Source organism: Plectropomus leopardus, chromosome 17, assembly GCF_026936395.1.
Source record: "Plectropomus leopardus strain MGB_pleo_1.0 chromosome 17, ASM2693639v1, whole genome shotgun sequence".
NCBI classification, from domain to species: Eukaryota; Metazoa; Chordata; class Actinopteri; order Perciformes; family Serranidae; genus Plectropomus; species Plectropomus leopardus.
The window spans coordinates 25,639,211-25,666,596 of NC_142192.1; the positions used below are offsets into that span (position 1 = coordinate 25,639,211).

The 27,386-nt window shown below is 39.4% G+C and overlaps 1 protein-coding gene across 1 annotated transcript in view; it reads right to left on the reverse strand.

Moving 5' to 3' along the window:
• epha10 (EPH receptor A10) overlaps positions 1-27,386 on the reverse strand; it is a 433,571-nt gene that overhangs the window by 324,642 nt on the left and 81,543 nt on the right. The window contains exon 2 of the mRNA XM_088090045.1: positions 22,174-22,318. The gene's annotated coding sequence lies outside the window, so the exon portion shown is untranslated. The remainder of the gene's footprint in view (positions 1-22,173; positions 22,319-27,386) is intronic.

A 27,386-nucleotide genomic window follows, 5' to 3' on the forward strand; every position in this document is an offset into this window, starting at 1 on the left:
ACATTGGAAAAGGTCTCCATTTTTAAGTAATTTTACAACTGTTCACCAATTGGCTGTAAAAAATGGATTAACATCGTATATGTAAAAAGTTGCATACATAAACTTTAAATAAATAGCTGCCTGCCACCTGTCTGATATGTTCAGCTGGCTACATGACTGGATTCTCAGCACAATCTACTCTGACCTTTGTTTTAAGAGTTTTTTATTTTTTATTCAGTCTGAATCTGACCACAGAGGCCAATGTTTATGTCATAATTACATGTGTGTCCAACTGTGGCCTTGCACCTCAGTTTGACATAATGGGTGCATCTTTCATCAGCCCTGGAATTATATTAGCATGTTTACACAGAGTTTTATCAGTGATTGAAGACAGTTATGACCTGGTGGGTGGCTGGCAGATTTTTTGCTGGCGTAAAAAATGAACACATGGTTTCTCTCCGTCTCGCACACACGGACACAAACAAATGCGGACTCTGATGCCTGCTGAATCTAGCAGAGAAATTAAAACCTGAGTGTGGGTGATGTCTGCCAGCATGGCAGGGAGCAGCTGCGTAATGTCTCTCTTTGGCACGCAAAGGTTGGTTAGCGTTGCAAAATGGGCGGCGAGTTAAACAGCATGACAGACAGACAGGAAATAAGACAGACAGGCATGAGTGTGCTTGAGTGGGAGAGGAAATCACACTAAAAACTTTTATTGTGCCCAGTCTGTCAGCCCTGTAAAAATGAATAACATTTGTATAGCAGAGAAAGTGACCCGCAGACAGGTGAGGCACGTAAACAGGCAGACAGGAAATGAAGGCGTGAGTGACAGGCTAGCCACAGATGGAAATAAAGGAGGAGGAACTATGACCCTGTCAAATGGATGTCTCCATCAAAAATCCCCACCGCCTCTCAACTCCACTTTCTACTTTCCTCTCAAGTTCAACTCCACTTTCATCTGAGAGAAGATTCTTTATATGAAATGAATGAAGAGCACTTCACAGACAAGATGAATCAGCCATTAACCCTGCTGTATCTCCCTTCTCTCCCGGTCTTTCTCTCTCTGAAACTGTCAATAGGATCAACTGACTCTGTGTCCTTGAAGGTGGGTTACAAACCCACACTCTCACACACACACACACACACACACACACACACACACACACACTCACACACATATCTCAAAGTGGTCCGTAGACACCAGGTTTCCATTAACCACAAATTGAAATTGCGTATAAACATGCACCTAATGGAAAGATGTTAATTAAAAAAAACTCCCTTCTACCGCAGAAAAGTTTTTATGCTCACATGAGGTGGTTTTTCAGGCGATTTTTACAAGCCATATTTTGCAAAACTGCATTGGAAACACTCTCTTCTGCTTTTATAGGTCACATGATGCTGTGCGCTTGTTGGTAGGAACTGGCTCCCTCGAGCCTGATGCAGCAGGTTCTACAAGAGGTGTCACTGCATCACACGACTCTTCCAAAGTTGAGCAGATGATCTGAGGATTTTGAGTTCACAATTGCATTGTGAAATCGTGGACTTTCACCTCCCAGGAATCCCTCATGTGTGGCCGCTCCCTTGTATAAGGGGCTCTCCTTTCAATTATCGCTTGTATAACACGCCTACGTCGCCTTAGATTGGAAATAATGACAGCTAGTGCGGTGGCTGCAATAGAAATAAACCTGCTAATGTTTTGAACATCCATCGCCATGCTTCTTGAAATGTTATCACGAGGAGAAATCGCATGACATCAGTCAATGGAAACGCAGTCATCTCACAATTGTGTTTTATCGTCATTTTGAAAATATGATAAAGCACAAGAGTGTAATTTTATTCAGTCTTCCTTTTGTAAACCTTTTATTTGTATATTTGAAGGTGTATGTTGATGACTCAGACTCGGGGCTTGGATTCAGGTAATGGTGATTCGACTCTGACTTAACTTGGACTCTTCTTTGGTGACTTGGACTCGGACTCGAGAGTTGGTGACCCGACTTCAACACTGGTAAACAAATCAGTGTGAGTTGAGAGCTGGGAAGGGAAGTGATTAAAACTCTGATGTTCAATATTTAAATGTCAGCTTCCGTTGTACAAAATGAGAGGCCCTGCAGATTTTTGGCAGCAGCTGATATTGCACGGGGGTTAGCCACCTTTTCCACCCCTAATAGACAAACACCAACTGTCAATGAGCTGGGTTAGGGTTCACACCAAACCAAGGGTTAGCTGGATGTGTGTGCGCAGAACAGAGTGTTGACACCGGGCAGCTGAACAGATGGCGTTTTCTTCATGAGTTTGCGTGTGTGTCGTGTCCTCAGGTGGCTGAGGGAAGTGATGTGAGGTGAGCTGATGATGATGTGTTGTTCTCATTACGCAGCCCGATGCTCATCTCTCTTATACCTTCTCCCTCTGTCCTCTTTTTAAGCAAGCAAATTAGAACTTATAAGAGAAAAGGTTGACTAATTCTCTCCCTGCCTGTCTGTTGTAGGTCACTGGATTTTTTTCCCCAATTTTCATTTAATTAAAATGCCCTTCCTTCTTCTTTTCCATTTTCTTCACCATTATCCTCCGCAGTCTGTCTCATTTTGATCATTATCAGTCTCTATCTAGCATCTAACCTTGTCTGAGGTCAGATCCTGTAATGATTGACTCCTTTTCGACTAAAATATACCTCATAAACATTTTGCACAAGTAGGGATCTCTGGTTAACAACAGCTCATACGGACTAACACACCTTTGGGATCTTGACTACATGTTTTGCATTGTGCATCGTGTACCTACTGACAAACTGCTCTGGGGTTGAAAGAGATTTATATTTTCAAGTTTCTTCTTTATATCGTTCTGGTTTGTGCCTAGTGGTGCACATGTTAACATTATTATAATGACTATGTACATTATGTTAGGTGGATAAATGTTCTTCGTCTTATAAGAATGTTTCACTCATTAAAACAGTATCTCCTCCTCGTTTATATGTTGTAATTCCACTAGAGCACGTTGCTGGGGTGTATTATGTCAGTGCACACCAAGGGCATACCTGTGTATGGACAAAAAGCTGTTAGATTTGAGAGAGCAGGAGAGTGTGATTGCCTAATATTCTGTGATAGCCTTATAGCTTAGATTTATATTTACACCTACTGAGTCAGACTGCCTTTAATTGTTTGTATTTATACCATAGACTGTATATAAAGATGGACAAATTGACAGCTTTTCCAAAGTGAAGCTTAAACAAACTAAAAAAAACTAAAAACTTAAAGTACATGCCAAATTAACTTTCCCCAAAGACGGTTTCTGTCACTGAAGGTAGTTCTCATTATCCTGATGTTTATTCAAGTGATAACTTTTCTGATAAGTTTGGTTTGAAATGAAATCAATTCTACAACAGGAGGATTTTCCGCCATGACTGACACCTGTATGTGCCAGTCTCTGCACTTGCATTCAATGGCGCTTCTGGCAATTGGTCAGATGGGTGTTATCGCAGCAGCTGTATCTGCGATATTTTGGCTTCAATTAAGCATAGCGGGGTCAGTGAGGATGTGTCGTCCATCTTTATATTCAGTCTATGATTTAAGCCATTGAAAGGATTCCAAGATAATTTGTATATAATCCACATAATCATTAGCTAGGAGGGTGTGATCATTTGACCTATGTGTTACAGGCTGTCCTTCCTCATATGATGGGAGCGAAGGAAGAAGACAGATAATGTAATATAAAGTAGGGCTGTGCCAGACTCAGAATTACGTCAGTTCAATCAGATTTGGCTATTTGCTCCTTCCTCGCAAATAAAGGTTGAGAATTTGAACAAGGTTTGGCAGGACGTTCAGGGTTACAGCGAGGTTCACATAACACAGAAGGCTAAACAAGCCAGTGGGGTTGCCATATGGTCTATGTCGTAAGACATGCTACAAACTGTTCTATGAGGATAACCTGACTAAGTGCAGGATGAAGTCACCACTGAAGATTCACTGTTTCAACAGACATGACATTTTTTCAGTATGTTAATATGTCCATTTTAAACACACACACACACACACACACTGACGGACACACTTTCTCTTACAGCTGTCCCTTTCTGTCTGTAAGTGCTAATCCAAATCTCTATCTTCCTGTTTTCTTCCCTCTGTCCTCACCATCCTCCTCTGTTTTCTATCTTATTCTCTCTAAATTGCTTAATTTTCTTCCTTCTGTCATCTTCTTTTCCATCAGTTTCTTTCTCTCTCTGCTGTCCTTTTCAACTTTTTGTCCCCCAAACAAACTCCATTACAAGTTTCTGTTTTTGTCTCATCTTTCAAGGCTGTGGTGTTTTTCACTTCACTACCCAGAAGGCACCTGTCAGTCAGTGTCAATCAAACACTGTGACGTCTTTTTCTTTGGGGTTTCTGTTGATGTTGTTTGACATTTTATCACTCACCACTCCTGATAACTAACTTCGTGTAGTCTTTAATTCATTTACAAATAACTTCACTCGGATGCCTACTTTTCCTTCTGTTCACCGTCTGTCTTTTGTCGCACCTTTTTCACTTCCTACACCTGTCCGCCCTATCATGCACAGTTTCCCTCCCTCCACCTCCATCTTTCCTCCTCATCTTCTCATCACATTACAAATCTCTCTCCATTCCCACTGCTGTTTGTCCCGGTGGGCTGCAAGTGCCTGAGGGGGATGCAGTCAAGCTCAGGTCGGTACACTGCGTCCTTACAGCATTTCTCGATGAGCTGACACACACACACCTACATGCACACACCTCAGCTTGTTCCCGCATAGGCCGAGCCTGAGTTAATGGGATGAGCTCTAATTAATTTTGCTGCGTCAGGGGACACCGGCGGATAACACCAGGAGAGAGGAAGGAAAAAAAAGAGAAGCAGACAGAAAAATGTCTGTTGAAGAATGAGTCAGAGAGAAAAGGAGAAATAAATGCAGAGAGAGGGAGAAGGAATCCAGGAAAGAGAGGCAGGCAGATGGAGGAGAGGAACACAAGAAAATTAAGACAAGCCAATGACAGAGTGGAAAAAAGTCACAGAGAGAGAAAGTGGACTCCAGAGGAAAGACAAGTGCAAACAGCATGACTTTTTATTGGTAGTTTTCTGACCTTGATGTGCTGTATTTTGAGTATGAGCACACAGAGTGCCATAAATGGAAGATTCATGCAGATGAGGCTGAAGCTTAAATGTAAATAAACATCACAGCTGTTTTGGGCATAAAGTCACTCTTATGATAATTTGCTGATATGACTGATAAGCACAAAGTTAAATGAAAATGTGCAATTACTGAGGTGAGATCGAACATGGCGGCATCCTGTCTTCAGCTGTAAACTGAAAGATTGGCCTGGAGACTGAAAAAAAGATGCATTAAACTAAATCTACAAGAACTGCATTTTTTTTCTTTCATGCAAAAGGGATTAGTAACACAGTGAAGGATTTAGCGGATTTGGAAGCATTCATTGACCACTACTACTAATAGCACAACATGGAAACCAGCACTGCCAAAAGAAAAAACAAGGTTCATCCACAGACACAGAGGACTTAGAAGACAGAAATCGAGGTCAGTCTTCTTGCCAGTATCAATAAAGTACTTGACCTTCTCATCTCACTCCATGGCCAAATAAAAGAGCTACAGTCAAGCCTGGAATTGGCCCACAATCACATCACAACCACTGAAAATGTTAACACTGGACTACAGTCATCCATAAAAACACTAACTGAACAAACGGAAACCTTCAGCAAAGACGTGGATGGCAAGCCAAAAAAAAAAAAAGTTCATTACAGCTTTGCCAGTGCGAAGTTCATAGAATGATGAAGGTCTGTATTTCTGACGGCACTGAAAATTACACCATCTGGATTTGTAAATAGCCTGATATACCCTCATACGTGATACCACCCCAGCAATTTAACAACTGTGTATTTCGTGCATCTCCAGCTGACCACTTGTGCACTGTCTATGTCACTTATATAAGAAGGTCAAAGGTCACTGCTCACAGTTATTACATCAACAATCTTGCTTGCAGCTCCCTAGCATACTTGCTCGTCATGCTAGGTTTTGTGGAGATATTGCTGTCAGCAGAATTCAACACATCTCCTTTCGTAGGGCAAAACCATGGGAGATCACGAAACGCTTCGTCCAACTTGTCGCAAAATGGTAAGGTTATAGATCATTAGCACGCAGTCACCAAAACAACAACCATATCCTGCACTGATGATGTAATCCTTGTCAGGGACACATCAGGATGCATTAGGATTTACACTTTTAAGGATATGTAGTCAAATGTGTCCTAGACCACCTCAGCAAGTGGTTTTAGTGATGGGATTACAAGGTGTCTTGGTCGTTTCAGCGCTATCCACTAGTGATCAGATCACCTGAGAGACACCTGTTAATGCCAGCTGAAAACAGCCTCTGTGATAACAAAAACTTCACATTGTAAGCATCATGAAAGCAGGCTTTACGGGCAAAACAGTTGTATGGGATTGCATTACATTGTACAGTGTACCTAATAAAACGACCATGTGTACTGTAGCAACAATGTCTATAAATAAAGTAGTCTGCACTGAGCTACAGACTACAGCACAGACATCATAAAAATACAACTGCAAATCACAGAGACTCACTCTCCAGGTCCATTTTTTTTAAAGGTTGAAACTAATTGGCACATTCAAATTAATTGGAACACAACCCACATGGCTCAACCCTAAATCCTCTCCCTGCTTTTCTGTGTTTTGCATTAGTGAGAAGGATAACAATATCCCAGTGTAATGACAGGCAGGAATAAATCAGAGTGATGGTGCATTTGAAGCGTCCCCCCTCTGGAGCAAATGGCATGTCCTGTGGCGATGATACACTTAATTACAGATCAAATATAAAACATTTTTCCATGTTTCCAAATTTTGTAAAAAAGTGCCACAGTCCTAATCTGTTTTAAAATCACAGAAAAAGTCAGAAATCGTTACAGTCATTGTCATATTATTCTAAAAATTAAGATTATAAATGCTATTGTTTAAAAAAAACAACAATATATGGCATGCACAGATTGTGCTATGAATCTGTAGGTAAAGGAAGAGAAAACAGCTTGGAGTTCAAAGGGTTAATGGGTGGATTTTACCAGTGTCTCTCTGTTTCTGAACTATGAAAGCCCTCACCTCTCGCTGAGGGCAGCAGGACACATATGTGTGTTCCATCTGCAGCCTCTAATTTGAAAAGTGATGCGCCATTACGCAAAATGATCCATTGTGGTTACCTTGATTAAATCATGCACAGCCAACGCCAGGCTGCTCCCAAATAACAACACACACACACACACACACACACACAGTTATAATTCTGTATTTTTCCTGGTTTGTTCACGACATGGACACAGTTGAGAGAGATCACAGTGAAAAACCGTTCTGGTTCCCATCCTCTCTCTCCATGAGGTGAGACTGTGACAGAAACGAAATGAGACTGTGACAAGCATCCCAACATCAGAGCTGCTCATGTTGAGAATTTCAACTCATTACGTCAAACTTCTTCAAAGTGACTGTCGCAAAAAAACAACTTATCCCTCGTGAACAACAGATTTGCAGCATATATACAGGTACAATATATGAGCAACCTCTGAGATAGAAGACGTTAAATAAATAAGAGTATTATCTTGATATAAAGTCTTTATCTAAGATTGGACGTGCTATTCTTTTTATTGTTTTATTACTTGTTTAGCCGCTTTGTTATAAAAACTAGTTTTACGTCTGGCAACAATATAATGTTTTAGTCAAGCCCCTGCTGAACAAATCATTTATTTTTGCTTACTGGGATTCATTATTTAAAAGTTTGTACATTCTTGCTCAACATTTTAAACTTCAAACTTATATTCACCTCCCACTACTGACAGCTGCACACAGCACTGAGTCCCACACTGTTAGCTAAGCAAACATCATCAAGTTTAAGAGAATTAATGTTTTAATTCTCTTATATTATTAGACTAGACCAACATTTGGCATTTGCAAAATTGAACTTACTTTTTTTTTCACACACACACACACACACACACACACACACACACACACACACACACACACACACACAACAATGCTGTAATTAAGATCGCTGGGTTGTCTCAACATGAATCATGATTTCTTTAACTATGCATACCCAAAATGGGCCAAAGGCTTAATGCCTGTGGGTCCAGTATGACAGGAGCAGTAATATGTTTTAATGAGCCCGGGTCGCTGGTTGAGACTCTATATTTGTCATACAGGTCCTGCACTGTAAAAAGTCTCACACTGTCTGTCATTACCAACATCTGTCAGATTTTTGACTTATCATTTGTCTGTCAAAAATTAGGTTTTTTTTGTTTTGTTTTTGTTTTGTATAAGGGCAAAAAAGAGAATATTTCATGCATATAAATGTAGTCACTGTCTGAAAAAACTACCAACAAAGGCTAAGGTAGTCTAATCACTTTATTGTGTACAATCATTTTTATATCTGTTTATATCTTTTTGTTTGAAATACTGGATAGTTTCACCCCCTAAGGGCTTTAAAAAATAATTCAATGAAAGAGTCTGAAAAGACAAAATCATTCTTCAGTTGAACTTTTCACACCTCATACTGTAGACATGCACCCTTCAACAGAGAGACTGAGTATAAAAAAATTAAAACCTGGGGCAGGACCAGAGTCAAAAAAATTTTTGCCATTTTTTTCCTCACAACCGCTGGCAAATGTATCACTTGGGGATACGTGTTATATTCCAAAACAGTTATTATATCCAACTAGACAACACATGGAGAGGAAATAAACAACCTATTCAACACTTAACACAATGTAGTTGAATCCACAAAAACTACAGAAAGCAACATGAGTGCACTGAAAGGCCACGGGAACAACATACTGTAATCTGCTTAGCAGCTGAGGAGCCTCAGGTGTCAGTGAACTAAAGCAAATCATCATCCAAAGTGAACTTAAGTTGATTAATGCCCACAATTAAGATGCTTCTTATGTAGTAACACTTATTGGCAGGTACATAAATCTCTTAGAGGTCAGTTTTATGAAAAGAAAAAACTGTGTGATGCTTGATTGATCTTAGTTGAGAGAGAGAGAGAGAGAGAGAGAGACAGAGAGAGAGAGAGAGAGAGAGAGAGTGCTGATGTGTATTGCCTAAGCCAAATTAATTAGAGCATGAGAAGATCATAAAACTTTTGTTTCCTCTTGGTCCATAAATGTGATTTATCATTGTCTTTGTATACGTCTTTAGATATTAGACATTAGTCAGCTAGTTACTATTGCTAACTGTTAGTTGTTGTAACTAAGTGCAAAGTTATTCTTCTTCTGAAGTTTTAGGCTGTTAAGAACAACTACATTAACCCCACCCTCTGAACCAAAATAGGGCTGATTTTCCTTATTAGCATGTAGCTGAGAAATGAAGATGGACTGCAAATCAAGTGATTCAGCTGATGGAGACACATGTATGTGGGGCTAACTGTAAACAAAAGTGCATAAAATCCAAGCAGCAATCTCAAGGGGCTAAAAAGTAGAAACCAGTCAATTCCCATAAAGAACCCCAGTAATGAGTCCTAAAACGCATAAACGAGTTAGCATTTCAGCATACCCAGTTGCCTCGTCTCAAAGTCAATGGGTTACATTTCTTTTTTTGTTTGCTTGTTTGTTTTTTAAAGTATCTTTCATGAAAACACACTAGTACTGCCTGAATAGTTCCTACTTGGAGCATGTCTACAACTAAATGTCAGTCTTGTCATGAGTGGCAAAAAAAGAAATAATGCAAAGTGAACTTGCTTGATTAACCCATTCTGTGTTATATATTTTGAGCGACAAGCCTAGAGGTGTATAAAATCTGTCAGAGGGCCACAATTGGTCCCCGGGCCAAACTTTGGCAATGCCTGGTCACCAGTTCGGTGTTAAATCAGTTCATGAAAAGTAATTATAACATTATGGTCTCCTTAGGGGCCGATCACACCGAGAGGTGACTCTAGAGAAGCATTGCCAGCATAACCATTGTTTCCCTATGGTTCCAGGGGCCTGTCAGGCGCTCCTCTCTTGCTGCGGCATGATGTGTTTTTCGTGTGCATGTAAAAGTTAAAATATTTTCAACTTTTCTGCCCAAAGCGTGGAGTCGCACTGCTCATCAGTATCAACTTTGGCCACATGAAGTGCAGCCCCGCTCCACAGGAGCACCCAGCTGTGTTTTACAGATGTACTTCCAAGGCATCTTTGGAGCAGTCACGTGTGGCACAATATGTCTTGGTGTGATCAGCCCATAAGAAAGTCTTGTTTAGTGTTTTTTTGTACTAATTAACCATCTACAGAGTCAGATGTTCGGTTTTCCTGGTAAGTGCATTTTGTTTTCATGGTTTTTAAGTCTGTTTTTTCATTTGTGAAAATTAGCCTGAGCATTGGCACCGTTAACCAAAGCTGTAAATGTACTGTGCTAACCCAGCTATCAGCTAGTTTTATTTCCATCCTCGTCCAACAAAATGGCACCCCTGGCTCCAAAATATCCAAAATAGAAGCATCAAAACGAGAGTCCACAAACCACTGGGTGAAACCACAGTGGTTACATCCATTATTTTATACAGTCGATTTTATCCAAATATATTAAACAAGACAGCGTTATGGACAGAAGTATACACGGGGAGCTAAAAAACATCAATTTCCCAAGAGAAAATTTGTTTTTATAGGCATGGTGGTTGAGAACACTTTAAATATGAATATAAAATTCAAAAACTTTCAGCGGTCACATGTGAGCTTTCTAAAGAACACCACTGATATTTACAGCACACACATCATTAAAATACTCATTAGAATAATTTGTAGCAGGATGTCAAAGATGCTATATGTACTTAGGCAGCGTGTTTACAGAAAGCACCCCTGAAACTATAGGACAAATTTACTTTAGGCTATAGCTCCATGAATAAAACATGGAGCGCTGTGGCCTTGGCTTGCACTTTTATGATTTGTGTTTATTTGTGTGCTCTTTATTTGGAAATAAGTGGGAAAATATTGACCTCCCAATGCAAGGTTATCTTTTAATTGCTTGATAGCTGTGGTTACATAAGATGAAACAGCACGCGAGCAGGGAATAAATTAACTTTTAATTAGAAACATCATATTCCAATTCACCCTCCTTGCTTGCTTGTTATTGTTGTTGTCTTTTCATAGAAGTGAGAGATGGGAAATGGAGAAAAAAAAACAAAGAAAAAAATGCTTACAATGGTAGGGATATGACACACAAGCCTTTATAGACTCAATTATGGCACAATATCCCACTGTCTTTCCAACAAATAAACCCTAATTTCGCTGAGGCAACATGGCTAAATGGAGTAGTCACGATTATGCACTACAGTCCTTTCTCCTCAAACAAAACAAGGCTAAGTGGAATCTGTGGAGTACAGCCCTAATACGGTAATCATCACAACCCCCTCCTGCATGAGTCCTGCTTCTACTCTGCACGGATACACCATACAGTTTGTTTTATGTATACAATATAGCAAAACCAAGTCATACTCATACATAAACTCTCATTTTAACTTCTGCTCCGGCCTTCTGGACACAAAACAGATATATTTTGAGTGTTTTAATCAGCATCGGAGCATTAAAGCCACCACAAGAAACAGTAAAAGCAAGAAAATTGCAACTGCTTTCATATATTGTGGCACAAAATAACAATTTTCTTGGAAATATACAACAAGATTTAGCAGCAATCCACCGGTCAACACTTTTTATGGTGACCCCAGGTTGATATCACAATGAATATAAAATCCATAAACTCCTGCTCGCTTAATCCATCATGCCAAATAGGAATTTGATCTTTGTAGGTCAAGCACATATCCCGTGTATTGATCACCAGCTTACGATCTATGACATTCTGGGTATTATTTATTTTTTAATCCCACACTTGCCATTTGATTAAGCGGTAGCAGAAGGATAATGTGTGAAGGTATTACAGTAAATGAGAAAGAGGTGTCAGTAAGGCTGCAAACATTTACACAGTCATTCCCTCCTGCTTAAGAGCTGCTGAACACTTTGCAAGTACCGCACTGAGAAACCACAGCTGTAACAGAAAATAACAACATATCTCAAAGAGCCTCATACAGCATATTGATTTTTTTTTTCTCTCTTTACAAACTGTTCTCCTGAGCAGTGAAGCCAAAGTACATCCGTAGTTCTAGTCTGGAGCAAAAAGTTAGACTACAAGTAACTTAAATACAGAAAAGAAATCTCTAATACTTATCAAACATCTGTTGGGTTATTCAACTATATTTTTATGTGATAGAAATCAAGATTTGTGATGTGAATCATATTTGAAGACATGTTACAATTCTTTAAAACTGTGGCATTAGCTGTAAATGGAAAATATGTTAATATTATATTGAAATCATGATATTATCATGTTAAATTTTTTGGGTCCACACTCCAGTCCCTGGTTTGGTTTAGGCAACGAAAGGGCTATGATTAAGGTCTGGAAAAGATTGTTTTTTTTATGTTACATTTTATTATGAAACGTAACAATCAAGACTCTCGTCCTAGGTTCAGGATTCAAATGAACCTTGGTTGAGGTGAGGGAAAGATTTTGATTTCAGTTTTCTTCACTTCACTTAACTTTTATGAAATATTACCAAAAAATGTAATAAAAATAATAATGGTGTGGTCACTGTAAGTGGGCACTGTATTGCTGGATTGCCTATTTTGCCAGAAAACAACTCAAATACACTGTCAGTGGACATTTCGCTGATACATTCAGTATCAACATTTCTGCGACTTGTCCCATATTATTAGCAACATCTTCTCATGATGTTAATAGAAAATTTACTCTGCATTACTTTTCTCTCAAAATGTTTTTGCCATTTCAGATTAGTTGTTTATTAACATAATTTCTAGATACAGGGCTGGCTAAAAATGTCAGGATTTTCCAACTTGTACTAGAACGCACACATAGGGTTGTGACAGTTACCGAATTACAGCAGTCATATGATGCCTACCACAGAATTAAGCTCATCTCTGCCATCAACTTCAGCTTCCTGTGTGCAAGAGGCAGGGACAGTCCATCAGGCGTGTGTGTGTCTGATTATTTCTGCTATGTGGTATAAAACTATCCCTCTTACTGCTGACATATTTACTGAATTAATAAAATAACGTTTCGGTCTAACAGACCTTCATTAGGTATATCTGATTTACCTGAAACCGCCAAAGCCCGGTAATATGTTGCTTTTTCACCACGGTGATAAAAATCCATACCGTCACCAACCTAATGTCAAATCTGGTGTGATGTCATTCCCAGCTCCGAACTTTGACAGCATAAAAATCAACAGAATACTCAGCTTCAAACACTGAAATTGAATCTATTCCCAGCAGATATTTGACAATAAAATTACCTTTGGAAAACAACTTAATCACAGGAATTTGTTAACAGTAACGCAAGACTTGGCAACTACTGTTTAATTCTCTTCCAAATATCCAGTTGGCTTGTAAAATATGATTTCAACTGCTAAATGAATGAATACAGACCACAAGGCAAAACCTACTGGTGGTTTTATTCACGCTGAGACCCAAAGGTTTGGGGTTTCAGGTGGATGTGTGAAGGTGATGTCTTAATGATGATGGCCACACTTAAGGGCTCGACAGCAAAGTCGGCTGCAGGGCAGTAGCGTCTCACAGGTAATGGATTTGAGTTCCCAGAGGACATCTTTAGACAGTCTGCGGCGTCTGATCTAATTGATGAAAGGCAACACTCAGATTAAAGACTTTCGACTAAAACCCGGAGTTGGAGAAGAAATGTCAAATGTTGAATCCAGTGTCTTTAACAGGATGTGCATGTGTGCACCTGTGTATCAGTGTATTAACTCATGTATTTAAGTGAGTATAAAAGTCTCTCTGTGTGATTATCCCTCAGACCTCCAGTTCCGGTGTGACTTTCCTCTAAGCTTCAAGACAAACCACTGTAGCAGGCAGGCAAGCCGTGTGATGAAAAGGAACTGTGACACCTAACAGAGCAATGGCTGGATGTGCGCCACACCTTTTCATGTCCCTCACTCTGGCTTTATCAAATATTGATTGCATTGAAAGCCTCTGCTGAGAGCAAAGGGCCCACAAACAAACAGTCAGTCATTCTATCTGCTTTCAAGGGAAATGTTGCTCCACAAATATTTTCCCCTCCAATATTCCCCTGCCATCTATTATAAATCCTAACTGTTTAACAATAGATAGAAATTTATGAGTTAGGCTTCATAGGTTGCATTTTGACCTGCGACTCATTCCTGTGTGTGCCCTGATGGTTTCTGGATACTTTAAAAACAATGAAATACTAACCACGTGTTTTTTATGTAGTTTCAGCCCAGTGAACACTGATATCAAATCAAACTGTGCATCTCCAAACAACTCATGTCAGAAAAAGAAGACAGAACTAGTGTCTACAGCTAATGTTAACAAGCTAATGAGTTAGCATGTTAGCATTTGGTAACCTGTAAATTAGCATGACATACCGATTATAGACTGATGAAAATGTTGCCACGTAGTTTTGCAGGTATGTAGTCATGAAATTACAATTTTGACCTGATGTGGTGCTAGATGAAAAGTCAAGAGATTAAAATTGTTCCCACTTATACTCCTGGGAACATGCGATTTCTACTAAATTTCAGAAAAATGTATCCAACAGTTGGTCTCAGAACCAAAAATTTTAATTCATACCACAGGAAAGGTCAGGGGACCATCAAGTCATAGGACTGATCCTCTGGAAACACGCATGCTTTTGCAACATTTAATCACATACGTGTCACTCTGAACCAAAGCCGTAGTGATTAAATGAAGATGAACATTCGCGTGGCTATTTCTTTTTTTTTTTTTTAAGCCCGATTGGCACGCAATGAGTATTAGCAGGGGACCTCATGTGATTTAGAAATAACCCGTCATGTCTATGTTTCGTGCGGTGCATTCACACAGGATAAGTGAAGTCTTATATTTTACTCAAGTTTCCAGACATTATCCCCCAGACATGTTGCACACATTCAGCGACTGCTGGACTTGAAGCAGTCTCAGTCGACTGAGGGGTTTCTACAGCCACACCACCAGTGTGGCTAAAAGCATTTCTTTCTCATTTATTTCAATGCATATTCCCCGATGAAACTCAAACATTGTTATGGGGTAAAGATTTTGGGTCCCACCTGGATGATGAGATATAGAAAAACATTTTCACAAAGAAAATTACATGTTCTAACAAATCCTATGAGACCGAATACAAGATTCATTCACAGACTGCATGTAACCCCTGCCATTCAATGTAAACATGATCCTACATCTGCTCGTCATGTAAAATGCATAGAATGTATGTAAAAGTAGCTGTGGTTCTTACAGTCATCTTATGTGGTCGTGCCATAGAATTTTAAGTTTCTGGCTGTCAGTCCAAAGTGAGATTAAGAAAATATTTGGAATTGAAATACCATTAAATGCACATAATTTTGTACTGGGGCAGACCTTGAGCATAGGTTTAGGTACAATCTTAGACTTGCTTTATATGTTGCATGCCTCGCAATTTTACAAAAAATGGTTGAATGAAGAGCCCCCTCATATCACGATGTGGTACATAAAGCTCCATACTGCCTCTGGAGAGATTATCACATGTGCTAAAGGGTAGTCTCGAGTTTTTTTTTAAGGGACTGGTTCCCAATCGCAATATACCTGAAAGAAGAATGGTTAAGAGTACGGGGGTATCAAATATAACTGAACAAGTACATTAAAGACTATACTTTGTAAATTTTACTGGCTGAGATTACTGCTATTGCTAGTAATATTCATAATGTTTTGTTGTGTTTGTTGTATTTTTTATGTTCTTATTTAGCAGTTTTCATTGTTTTGTTTTTATTGTAAAATTAGAGAGAGTGAGAGAGAAAATGTTATGGGTTTTACAAACCATATCAAAAAGAGAAAAAGTGGCATCATGGGATTTTTTTGTATACACATAGCATGAGGCAAAGAGCTGGTGATATACAAGGAATAGAGGAAGTTCCAGTAAAGGTCCCTTGAAGGTGCTCTCTCTCTCCTTTGCTCTCATTTCTTGGAGATGATTAGCCATTTCCCTTTGCTCCCATACATCCATACATCATACGGACAGAGACAGAGCAAGAAACTAAGTATGCACACACACTTGTGAGGACAGAAAGGCATTTGTGCGAGTGTGGGTGTGGACTGTGGTATGGCAGGGCACTGACTTCTATCTCTAGGGTTGTTGGCTGGTAATTAGTTTTGCTCTAATGGCTGCCTGGCGAGGTCAGGGGATTCCTGTAATCCCTCCTCTATCTGTTCACCTCCTGCTCGCCTCTTACTACTAATCTTTCTAACCTATCTCCTCCTGTCTGCCTCTCCTCCCCTTTAACATCATCTCTCCTTCAAGAAATCACATGGTCCTCCTCACTGTCTCCCTGTCTTCTTCCAAATTACCAGTCGTGCCTTCTCATTTACCTCTTTTTTTACCCCAATTATTGAATGCAATGCTGTTTTTCTTGTCTTCTCTCCTTCGCCAACTTTCTCCTTCGTTTCCTATGCAAGATATTAATACAAAGTACCTCCTACACACATTTCACACAATTCCACTTCTCCATCTCTTTGTTTTGTCCTCTGTATTTCATTCCCCTTTCTCACTTGGCCAGTTCTCCTCCACAGATCATAGCTGAGAACCTGCAGAGTTGTACTGCGAGTTTCTTATTATTCAACTGGGATTTTTAAATTCACACATTCTCTCCACTGACGGCTCCGACAGCGAAACATTATCAGAAAGAACAGACCATCTGTGCCTGTATCACAAGCTCCTATCCTCGATCCCGCTTCCACTTAAAGCGAACAGATGGAACTGCAGTTATGTACACAGGCAACTCGCTCACAGTGCGCTTATTTATTCGCATACAGCACACATTCACATGAAGTAAAATATGCTTGCGTGTCAGAGGCGTGTTCAGTCTTCCTAATATTTAGTGATGTAGACCACAGAGAAAGAAAATGAGCTATTTTGGTAAAAGCTACCAGGGAGTATAAAAGCTTGGTGGTTGGCACAGTCTTCTCTATGCCTCTTGGGTTCAATTTCAGGTTGCTTCAGGTTCCTTTTGCCATAATTTAGGTGAGCTGCAGGTAAAATTTAAAGGTCTAGGTTGTAACCCCTAGGCTTCACAATAAAGATAAATCAGTAAAAGAAGGAATAGTTCTACATTCTTGTTAATACATACAGAATTGGGAAAAGGAAGAAACAGCTTGCTAAGGTCTGCAACTAACAATTACTTTCACTGTCAATTGTCTGTCATTATCTTGATTAATCAGTTAGTTGCTAGATAAATAACATGCCAGTAAATGGTAAAAAATGTGTTTCGCTAAAGTTAGAAATGATGTCTTACAACATATTGTTTTGTCCAATACCCAAAGATTTAGAGTTTACTCTCAAAAATGAGTGAAAAAAGTAAAATATTCACACTTAAGAAGCTGCGATCTTAGGAAATGACTTAATCCATCAATATCAAAATAGTTGGTCTTTAATTTATAGTTGACAACTAATATATTAATTTTTGCAGCTCCAGCTTGGCTCTGTCCAACAGTTACTGTTCAAAATGTGTCTACTAGCACCTCTAAAGAGCACCAATTACCAAGTTGTATCTTGTTTATTTAATCTGTACAGCAACCAAAGTGTAAAAACAACAAGTTATGTTTTTAGCAACTTACTGAAGTCTACCTGGTTGCCTGGCAACTGTTCAGAGCCAATAAGTAGTCCGACAAAGTTAAGCTGAGAAACCAGCTGCTGACTGTCACGTCATATTTAGAAATGCCAGATATGAAAGTAATATCAATCTTCTCATCTAACACTCCAAAAGTTCGCTGAAATACACAATTCCACAAAATGTTCCTTCATACAAACATGCAAATATTTTACTGTTATACAGTATGAGGTCTAAAGTGATGAACATGTTTGGGTTTTTTTATAAATTAATTAATCTGCCATTAATTTGTAGAGCAAGGTAATCAATTTCAGAACAATGTGTAATTTGTTAGATCAATACAAATGCAGGCAATAGCATTTTTGTACTTTTTGTACTTATTAATTTAAGTTGACCAATCATCCAGTCGATATTTGTGTCCTTGTGGAGAACAACCCTTGTGAGTTCTCTTGGAGAGAGTGAGTGTCTCTTGAAAGCAAGGACAAAGAAATTGTAATTATAGCTTGAGACGTGTGTTTGACATTGCACGCTCGGTTAAGACACACAGCTGTTTCTCCTTGCAACTGTTACAGCCGCTGGTATACAACAAACTATTGTGCTGTTTGGCTGTGACGCATCATTTCCACAGCAAATCCTGGGGCTTGCTGAGAGTTTAAGGCAATTTAATTACGATGCATCTTTTCACTGCATTAACAATTTGGCACATTCTTATTAGGAACTTCAGCCATTAGACATTATATCACTTATGTAAATTATGTAAATTAAGAAGAACCCAGTAAATGAATAAGGATATGCCGTCCTCCACTGCTGTCTGGCACACCTGGTGCACTAAGGAGTTCATTTGGAAGCCCAGGATTAGGCCTAATTACTCTTTTAATTAGCAAGTTGCTGAGGGCCGCATCCCGCCCCAGCGCCACCATCCAACAGCACACAGCACCGTCAGACCAGGCGGCCCGGAGAGGGAGCAGATCAGATGAGATCTAATTGATGGCAGCTTAACATCATAAAAGCTGATGATTGGGGAGGCTGGCGCTCAGCTGAGTCAAGTCAAAACAGAAGAGGGGGAGAAAAGTCATTCATATTTAATGGGAGTTTTCAAAGGCGAAAGTGAATATTGAGGAATAATTAGGAAGCTTGTGTCAATCAAGCAGATGGACATTGTGAGTGTGGCTATGTGTGTATGTGATCTGGTAGCAACAGTGGACATAAAATGTCGCACAAATATATTAAAGTGTGGGTAAAGCAAAAATAAATATGTGAAATGAGTCTGTCACACCACAGAAAAAAGTATTAACCATCCAGCCACAATTAAATTATTTAAAAAATCGCCAAGTCCATAAAATTAAGTTTAAAAATCATGAATAAATGAGCAGTTTTTTCTGCTCTGAGACGCTGAAGGCTTGTCCACTGAAGGAGCTCAAACTACTTACAGTTACTACAAAAATTAGAGCTCGTAGCATTACATCAACTATTAGTGTAGTTCCGTTCATGTGCATGATTGGTGAGTTTGCTTTGTTTAACAGGGTCTCTCATGACTAATGAGTCAATCTTATAAATACAAGCAGAATATTCATCACTAACACAACTTTCAGTAATTTTAGCCTGAATTGGCTACTCACTGCATTAGGTCTGTGCTTTGCGCCAACATTAGTTGCTTTTAACTGCTGAACAAGAACCTGTCACAACGCAGAGGCTCGCTCTTCGGCTCAGGGGACGTTTGTGCTTTGTTATACTAAGTTAGCTGCTAACAAGTCTGTTGCTTCTAGGGTTGGGTACCCAAACTCTGTGCCAATATTGCACCATTGCCTATAAAACCACTTCTTACCAGAAAGAATCATAATACAGAGGCCTCGTTTTGGTACCAGGTAGTGCTAGAAGCAAGAAAGAGTGTGAGAGAGAGAGCAAGAGATAGCGAGAGCGTGTGTGATGATAACGTGAGGCTGCAGAGATCGGAGCAGAGAATATGAAATTAAATGTAGCTATGAAATTTGTAGCTTAAGCTGTTTCTTCATAAATACATGCTGCAACATCCCAAGACCCAAGACAAGTTTCCATGTTTTGCTTGCCACTTGCTAATTAAAGTGAAGGGAATTGCCCCAAACTTCGCAAGCTAAATAAGCCTCCCATTGGAAAGTGACCAGGCTCACTTAAAGTAGACGAGCTACTGTCATTGTAGTGACAATCTCAGCCATTCCTGAACAGATAATGGAGAAATCTCTGGCTGCAGAGTCTCTCCTGAGTTAGGGAAACTATTATTAATCTCAACTCCAAATTTATTTTGCTGCTATTAATATTGTAACTTTTATTTTCTTGTTTAATTGTGGTAGTTGGGTTACTAACATTTCATTGGTTAGGTGAATGTGTTAATATTGTTTTGTATTCATCCATATTTATGTAGTTAAATATACTTCAAATTTGATTTTGAAATAATAATGAGTATGGGTTCAGGCACCATTGAGGCACAGGTACTGTTTTAAAAGTATCATTTTTTGCACCAGTATCATAAAAAAAAACAAATGATACCCAACCCTAGTTGCATTGTAGCAGCTCATTTTTCATTTTTATTATGTTATGGATGGCTCGAGTGCTACATCGGGCAGGCTTTAAGGCCCGCCTAAAGAAATTGTGGACACAGAAATGGTAAAAAACTGTTAAACTCCACAATGCATTACTACACAGCTCCCACTTTCCTCCCAGTCTCCTCTTTGTTTCCAGCAAGTATTCTCTAACATTTATAATTTGGTTTAGAAAGAAATCACTGATTTTGATTTACTCAGACTTTAATTCTCCCTGAGGACATTAAAAAAGAGATCCGAATGCCAGCTGGAATAAGGAAAATTATCTTTTTTTCTTTTTGTAGAGTTTACTGTTGGCGTCTATACTTAGCTACATTCACTTCACTTGTTATGGAAGCTTACATCAAAAACTGAAAATGAAATAAAATAAATCAAATCATCTTAAAGTTTCCTCCCCTGTGGCGTGATTCAAACGAGCAAGAGTCAAAAATATTAATTTCTTTCACTGCAAACGTAAACTTATCACTACAGCATGAGTCAGACTTCTTCTATGGATTTTACGGATTGAAAAATAATTAGCAGAGCACCCTAGAGGTCCCATCATAGAAGCTGTGGAAAATCACTCACATGGCCATTTCCATTGGGATGAAATTCATTCTGGACTTACTGAGATAATAAGTAATTATCTAGCCCTCCAGTGACACTAATGTTGACCACAGAGAGACAAAGACATGGACAGACGGACAGACGGACTGACTGACAGACAGAGACAGGCCGTCCAGTAATAGAGCTGGCTGGAGTTGGTTTTATGGCCTCATCTTAAAGTCTTAATGGGTTTCAGAGGAGAAGGCTGTTTGGCTGTCTGCTAGACACAACGTCTGGACTTCTTCTCTAATAACTCCCATTGTGAAGAGTTCCCAGAATCGCACTGGCTGTGGGACATAATAATACAAGCTTATGTTTATGGGTATTGACAAAGATTATAACATACGACCACAACTTGTGATAAATCTTCCATTAAACACAAAGCCCCAGTGAAAATATAGCCTACCGTTATGATATAACAATAAAAACAATGCTTTACATCTAACAATTCTAAAAGGATCCAACAATATATGAAAGCTAAAATCCTCTTTAAATCACTTTAATATAACACTGCAGAACTGCTCGGTGTCACTTAACTAATTCAAGGAGATTCATCATGAAGTACTGTAGATTTTGATTGAATTCTGATAGTGTGTTTGCGATTGGATCCCTAATAGACTTTTTGACAAGTGAATCCATCATGTTATACAATAATTGATTAGGAGCAGTGGTGTTGTCACATTTCCTAAAGAATCAATGGATGGTCATGTTTAAATAATCAGATTTACCTTTTCAAGGTCACAGAGATGCTGTAACACCCATACTGTGCTTTAGGGTTGCTTTCATTTTTTCAACCACTTCAGAGAGATGTTGATTTATCTCTATGGTCATTTTGGATGCTGAAGTTTGTGGTGCTGTTAAATGTGTTAAAGTGGGATTTGTTTCTAACATTTAGTCTACCCTGTGTACTGTACATCAGTGAGGTTGACAATTGTAAAATACAAGTGGAAACACAGAATAAGCACTATATGACGCTATACTCTGGGATATTTAAACTCTTAAGCAACAATTGTTTTGCAACAATGTTAGGTACATATAAGACTTTATACAAGAAAGAGACAAGAATATAAGCTGGGTACTGCCAAGATGCCCTTGAGCAAGGCACGGAACCCCCAACTCCACTCATCCCTCCATTAATGCCTGTGTATAGGTGCATTTGTTTGTATTTTGGGCCTGTTCGTATGTTAAATAACAAACAGAGTGAAAACTTCAAATTCCCCCTGTGGGACTGATCAAGGCTTTCTTTCTTCTTTCTCCGTCACTGTTAGCTGTCTTAGTACAATTAACATCTTCAGCAGTGTCAGCACGGTCAGTGATGCTAACATAGGCAACAAAAGGATTCTGTATCTCAAAATCAAGACGCTTACTCACCAGGCCAACTTTGGGAAGACTGGAGGGTGGCCACCCAATTTACGCAGCAACACGGTCCTGCCACCATGAGTTGGGGTTGCTGAATGGTTGGATCGTCTACTCGTGGAGTCCGAACGGTGGGCAGTGGAAGCAGCTTGCTGGGTATCTGTCAGTAAAGCCGATAGAAAATAAGACAAAAGGTAAAACATTTAGATCACAAAATATTAAAATTAAACCATCTCTAATGGAAAACACATCAAAATGCGGAGCTAAAACTCACTGAATCAATGCTGCGCTGGACTATTAGGAATGTGCCCCTCGTATTTCACTTATGCTGCTTTTTTTTGCTTTATTTAAATGAACTGCTTAGTCATCGGTTAATGGGTGACAGGCTAATCATCAAATGCAAAATTAACTGAAACTGAGATCCCAAGTTTAAAGTAAGTCTTCCAAAAAGAGCAATGATAGCACAGGAAAAACTGAACCTGACACTGGAAATTTTTGACATTTTTGGGAAAATGGACATTTTAACATGATCATTTTGTGTTCTGTAGTTTCTGGTGCTGTTGACGGGTAGTGCATTATACCAAGAAGTGTTTCCATTTAGTCAAACGCAGTTGATAGCTTAGCATAAAAGTAGAACAGTAGAGACTATTTTGTCACACTCCTCTATTCATACTTTTCGTATCTTGGGTACATTGATGATATTACAACAGGAAGGCTTTAAATATTCCTTCCAAAAAGGGTGAAAAAGCTAAAGCAAGAGTAGGTTCTCCAAAAAAATAGTAATGGCTTGATATTATTCAGAAAATAAACTCACTGTAAAAACAAATAAGATGACAAAGAATCGGGATTGGGAAAAAAATTGGGATATTGGACACCAAACATATAGTACACAGTTTATACATGTATGACTAACCTATGACAACTATTTCTTTTATAGAACCTTTTGTTATGCTGCTTTCAAATGTGATCTCGATAATTAATTAAAATGAGTCCTTCATACACTAAAGCATCTCCAGTTCTAATCTCTATAAATAACCTTTTTCCTGATGAGCCTTCGGTATCAGTTAATACCAGAGCAGGTGACCCTTTTTCGTATTTTCCCTTTCGTATTTAAGTCAAGTCAGTGAAAATACTCTCTACATCCCACAGTCATGTATACACATAAATGCTTTCAGGTAAGACAGAGATGAGAGGTTATTGTAATTACTGAGTGAGAGCAGCTTCAAGACGAGCAAAGCTTCATGAAATATATCTTCACACACATGCAGCTGGGCTGAACAACCCTGAGGTCAAGGAAGTGGGCTTGCACAGCCCACAGAGGGTTACAGCGAGGTTAAGGACACCCACAGCAGAAGAAAGAGACCATCTATCTGTTTTAGTTCTCTGTGCTGCTGTTTTTTTTCCTTCCGTTTCTCATCCTAACCACCTGACCTTCTCTCCATCCCTCCTCTCCTCTACCTCTTGACCTTCTTGCAGGGTAGGAGAAAATGAGAGGGAGGGAGAGAGAGGCAGATGAGAAACACAGACACAAGGAAGGAAGCCTTGCAAATAAACAAGCGAGTGTGAGAAAAGAGGGAGGGGAGGATTTGAAGGGCAGATGGGAGACGGATATCCACAGGAATCAGGAAAAATGGAGGTGGAAGGGAGACAAGAGTGTTTTCTCCTTCTCTCCATCTATCTGTCTGTTTCTCCTGCTCTCTGTCTGCTCCGCTCAGACATGTCAGGGGAAAGTGGAGGAGGTGAAGTGAACCCAGCAGGTTTCTGGCCTCGATTCAGTTGGGCCAAGGCCACCGCTGAACGCAAGGTCCCCTCCACTGTAGGGCTGTGCATCACACAAGTGAAGGCATACATTGACATTTTTGTGCCTCCGTGTTAAGTCAGTAATTTTAATCACATAGAGGTCTCCGGAAAATCAATCTATTTCAATGATGCCTGTCCTCGCCACCGGTCCATTAAAAAAATTGGAATTGTTGAAATGCTTACAAAACGTCATGAAGTACTTTTTTCATCCAAAGCCACACTGTAATGAAATGTAGAAACAGCTTTATGAAGAAAGCTCAAACTGCTTAACAGCTCTTATCATGCTACCTTTTAATGTAATTTTCCAATTTTTCTTTGTTTTGCAGTTTGCCTTTCATTTGGAAATAATGCAGCGGAGCTCTGCCAGAGGAGATCATAGTCAGTTAGTTACAGATGACTGCCAAAATAAAGGAAATATAGGAGTAAATGAGGGCTACAAAGTAAAAACTACAAAGCAGGAATCTGGCAGCTCTGTTACAGCATGGGGTGATTTTTTACCAATCAAGTCCATCCAATTCCTTTGAAGGGAATTTAAAAAACAGAAAATAAAGCCAATAAATAAAAACCTGCCAAATAAACCTTTAAAGAACTGTCCTCTTGCTCTGTCTTTCCACACTCAGGGGTCTATTCATGCAGGATTGTTTCTCCGCAATGATACTGTAGGAGGGTGTAGTTCGGTAGTAAGAAAATAGTTTCTGAATGAAACTGCTCACAACAAGGTCTGTGGATTATCTTTGAGTAAACGGGTCATAATTTCTGAAAAGTTCAAGAGAGGGCAGACATGTCTACGACCAACATCTCAAACACTTGGCATGGCAAAACGATCTAGATTGATAAATAACAGGTACAAGACAAAATATGAATTACTGATTTGGGTGTTAATCACCCCTTTAATGAGATCATGAGATAACAAGGTCATTTCTCATCAGTGTGGTGCAAAAGTATGAAGCGAAAATGAATAAAATCTGCATGCAAAATGTCTGTGTAACAACTATGCACACTGGATCTGGTGCAGATTATCTGTGTTGCCATGTTATATTTTTATTGGGAAAAAAAAGAAAAAAAGAAAAAGGAGTTTTTGCCCGTGTCCAAAACCAAAACCTAAACAGATAATGTTTTCTGAGACGTTTAAGACCTTTCCTATTTTGGCAGCAAGATAGATATGACCTGGAGGTATGACATCAGTTAAAACAAAGGATTTTATTGTTTAAACATATACTTCTGCCGGTCAAAGTCCGCTGAAATCAAAGGCCGTACAAATATCTTTCCGCTGTGTAAATAATAAAGAGGGGTGTGCAAGCATTCATAAGATTCAACAAAATCAGTTTTTACAAATGTTGTAGTGCATTTTTCATACGAAAAAGTATGACGCAGTTTTAATCCTCAGCTGAAGAAAGAACAATACAGAGCAAACTAACAGAACTATCTTCTGTTATTCAGATTTAGAGCATTTTCGTCAGTCTTGTGCATGCTTTTGTCTCTTTCAACCTATCTAATTCATTGAAGTCCACGTCCTGATTGCGGCCGGGCTGAGAAGCAGTGTAATCACCCTACAGCGCTCAATGTGAGGCAGCTGCTGCTATTCGAAATTATTGACCTCTAAACCAAGTCAGCTTAATTGCAGTAGAATGGCTGTTTGTGGGTGTTTTTTGTAAATAATTTCACTCTCAGCTGTCATTACCAGTTGCTGCTGGTTATTTAAATGTTGAGACTCTGTAAGCGATGTAGTGGGCTAATCTTGAAATGGCCGCTGATGTTTACTTATTGCTGACAGTTATTTTCCCTGGATAAAGTGGGGGAGCATTTAAACTCAGGGTTTATACAAAGGCAGTGTCAAGACTGTGGGCAGAAGCACTCTTAACACCAGTTGTTTGTTGGTTTTGCTGTTGCAGTTTTTGTATGGTTGCCTGTGCAGACATGACATCCGGTAAGAAAGAAGCTTTGCAAACTGCTACAAGGCTGCTTCCTCGCACACATTCATCATTTCAAGGGAAGCAAGAGTCAACCCTGTTAGCAGGCTTTTACATCTTAACCCTACAACCAGACACAAAGTAAAGCCAAATCCCCAGCAAGACGCCCTGCTGTACAAACACTGAACCTCAGGCTAGTATTCGGAGTTCCTGTGCAGAAAGCCTTACCGGCAGGCAGAGCAACCTGTCAGAAACCACAGCAAGGCCAGCACATAAATCACTATAACTTTCTCCTGATGAAGTTCTCTGAGTTGTAGAGGAAATGGGAAGGAACAGATAGCGTCATAATATCAGCAGAAGTTGATCTAATCAACACTGTCGCTCGTCACCTCCCCTCCATCTCTATCACTCTTTTTTCTACTCCTCTTTCAACACTTTCTTTTCAGCATGGGGACACATCTACCCTCTTCATTTTTTCCCTGTATTCCAAATCAATGTCCATCTCCATATAAGTCCCACTCTCAATATCACTTTGTGGCACTCAGGGTGTATGAAGATCGATGCTGAAAAAGAGATCGGAGATTAAATTAGAATTGAGCGAAGGACCCTTTCATACTGAGATCCACAGAGGAGAATGGGAGAGGTAAAAGTGTGTGTTAGGACAGGGGGGAGGGGTAGCAAGGAGTGTGTGTGGATCAATGCCCACATGCAGCAAAAATGCACTTGTTTGATTAATTAACAAATTAACTGATTTGTTTAAGAGCTTGCTGATGAAGGGCGTTTGGACATTAGCGGTGACGTTTAACTGTAAAATTGATAATGTTGACACGGCTGCTGCTTCACTTTAAGATGTCAGAGGCCTAAGAAAACACACACAAACACAGCTGAAGATGGAAAGTACCGGGGTGATGGAGGGAGAGGGAACAAAGAGCGGAGACGAGGGTATTAACAGTTTCATTATGGCTTTTATCCTGAGATGATTGGCACTTACAGAGAAGGCTGTTAACAAGGCAACTGTGTGTCAAATCCATGATACAGGAGCACGAGGGAGTGTAAAACAATCCTCAGTGCAACACAAGTGAGAGAGTAAAAGCCGTTTTTGGAAAGTGAGACACATAATGCCCATAAAGCCCCCTTGGACGTGAATATTGCTGTTCACCCACAGTCCCAATGCAACTTAACGGAGCTTGAGCAATTCTGTTAAGATGATTGGGGGTAACTTGTTAATATAGACCTTTTAAATATGAATAAAAAATCCAATAAAAGGGTAAAATCAGCAATGAGCTGCAATAACTCAACACAGAATCAAGGCAGTTTTTGGCCAGTTTCCCTCTCTCAACAACCGTCAGCAAACCTCTGCTTTTTTGATGGATCTAAAGACAGCCCAGTCTCCAGGAGAAAATGTTGGCATTGTATATTTCTGCGAACAAAAAATACATTGCATTTGTGCATACCATATCAAAGTATCATATCATAACTTACTTTAAATGAGCTGACTTTGTGATGCGGAGCAGGAGG